This window comes from Opisthorchis viverrini (genome assembly GCF_000715545.1).
Source record: "Opisthorchis viverrini unplaced genomic scaffold opera_v5_828, whole genome shotgun sequence".
Lineage (NCBI taxonomy): Eukaryota > Metazoa > Platyhelminthes > Trematoda > Opisthorchiida > Opisthorchiidae > Opisthorchis > Opisthorchis viverrini.
Window position 1 is genome coordinate 25,765 of NW_008752476.1, and position 2,376 is coordinate 28,140.

Sequence of the window (2,376 nt, forward strand, 5' to 3'; positions counted from 1 at the left end):
CTGATTATATATATATATATATATATCTGATATATCTGATATATCTGATATATCAGACCAAAAACGCACACGTTGTGCACAATAAGCTTATGTTGGATGTCTCAGTGGGATATTCCTTGAACTATGTGAAAATAAACTTTTAACCTGCAAGTGTGTTCTGTATGACTATTTAGGCGATTTCCAAAGTCGCCGGGACAAACATTTCCGCAACCGAAAACCTAATTTCTTCTCGTGCCACGCATTGAGATATTTGCTAAACTCTATGTGGTGCGTTCATCAATTGCACAAAGTGACACTCAGAATTTAGTCTGCGGAAAATCGCTCAAAAACCGGAAACCATTTCCCCAACGCACATTTCACTGTCAGATGTTATTGGTCAAATGGAAAATCCAAATAGCTTTACAGCATATTAGGAGAACCAGCTCCGAAAGTAATGAGATTATATCACAGCCAACGGAATAACAGTTATCTTTGAGACAAATGTCATGTCACTCGTCCTTGACAGACGATTTGTGTGCTTAGTATCACTTTTGACCTTCTGTACACGACAACGGTGAATAGATCACCCAGTGTGCACTTTTATTGACTTTTTGTGGTTTAGCCGAGCGCACCAGGCTATCAATCGGCTCTTCAGACCGGTGCTTGCGGTAATTGAAATGCACCAAAGAGACTGTGACCCACAATACAATGCAAGAAAAACCGTTTAGAAATTTTTCGCCGAAGGGGGTGCGGTACACTGGAAATTGCATTTTGGATGACTATACTGAATGCACTCGCTGCTTGGGTGATACTTCTTCGGATAATGCTTCATGGTTTCGCTATCGACATGCCGTGAAAACAGATCCCGGAACTTCCTCTACCAGCAGATTTAACGAGCTGATACTCTTGCAGATTTGCCATCGCTACACGGCATGCAGTGTAATGGTCTCAGCTGCATTCGTTGTTTCGTGAAAAACATTGCTTGACATCTTCGCTCAAAATCTGTCCCATCTTAAATACCTGTTTCAAAATGTGCCCCAGCAATACGTGCTGATCAAAATCACTGTATCATACTAATCATGTTTCCTTGTGCAGCTTTCCTGTATCTTAGTGAGTGCCTCTTACACATTTTTGAATCCTTAAAATATTGTCGATTTTCATCTGTTTGGCGTGCTTTTCTTGAGATGTTACCGAATGCATAGCTACAAGTACACAAATGGCGAATACAGTGACCTACAAAGCTTGGTCCCTGTGCATCTGTCGCGCTCTAACTGGGAACGTCTTTGGTTATTCGTCATCGTGACAAGTTGCCCTTGGATTTGATTCGATCATGTTAAGCTTCATTTCCAAATTCGGCTGCTGATTTTTTGGCTAAGTGCTGTGAACATTGCCATCAAAGATAACACCTTTGATATTTACCAAAGTGATCGCATGATGAACACCGTTAAGATGCTTGCAAGATACACTGACATAAATTTCATGATGAGACCAACCAGGGGACAGTCGAAAACCGAGAAAAATTCAACAGACTAACCATGTGGTGTGCCTCACATCATTGGGCCCCACATTGTATGATATTTGGCTAGACTGTTCAGGTAGTAACTTGGTTCCGAAAACGTTGATGAATTTTACAAATAACGGGTTTTCAACCGCGTATTCTCTTCTTGACCTGTATACAATTTCATTCACATTATGCCGATTTGTGCCACTTGGTGCCACACGGTGTTTTTGTGTAGTGCTACAAGTTACCGGCCAGTGACAAAGTTGCCCTTCGGATGTAGTAGAAAAACGTTGTTCAAGCCAAAACCTGTACCTCAGGTATGCCGGCAAGCAAACTTAAAGTTATCAAATACACAGTGCATTTAGTCCCAATTGGCCGCACTAAAGTACCGAAATAGTAACCTAATAATTGAGTGCATTATGAAAATCGATCGGAAAATTTTGAAGAAAACAAATCACTAAATTGTCGGAAAACTTCATCTCTGAATTCAATTTGTTTATTCTAGGGAGCAGTCAGAGTAAGATTTATAAATTGTGTAACTGCTTCATAATTATTTTTTATTGTTCTCGCAAACACATAAGCATGACGCAACTCACAAAACCTTGCAATCTACAATATTTTTTTTCGGGGCCGAAGGTGCCCTGTAAGAAGGCACTTACTTTTACAAACTTTGTAACAGAGATTCCAGCTTCAACAAACAGTGATCGCTCAAGAGGGATAAAGTGCTACAATTGGAATAACAGAACCAGCATATCCTTCCGACCGCGATTTTGGTAATAAAAGTCATTTGGTCGCAAGACAGAGGGACTGGTACATGATAATAATTTTGAAAGAAATTTGAGGTCTGGATTTTGTCCAGATCACTGCTTGCTTCGGTGTAATGATCAGTAATTTCA

At 40.2% G+C, this 2,376-nt stretch overlaps 1 protein-coding gene across 1 annotated transcript in view; it reads right to left on the reverse strand.

Annotated features, from left to right (window-relative positions):
• Nucleotides 1-2,376, reverse strand: part of T265_15732 (hypothetical protein) — a gene marked incomplete at both ends in the record, with an annotated part of 20,116 nt that overhangs the window by 17,455 nt on the left and 285 nt on the right. The window lies entirely within an intron of this gene.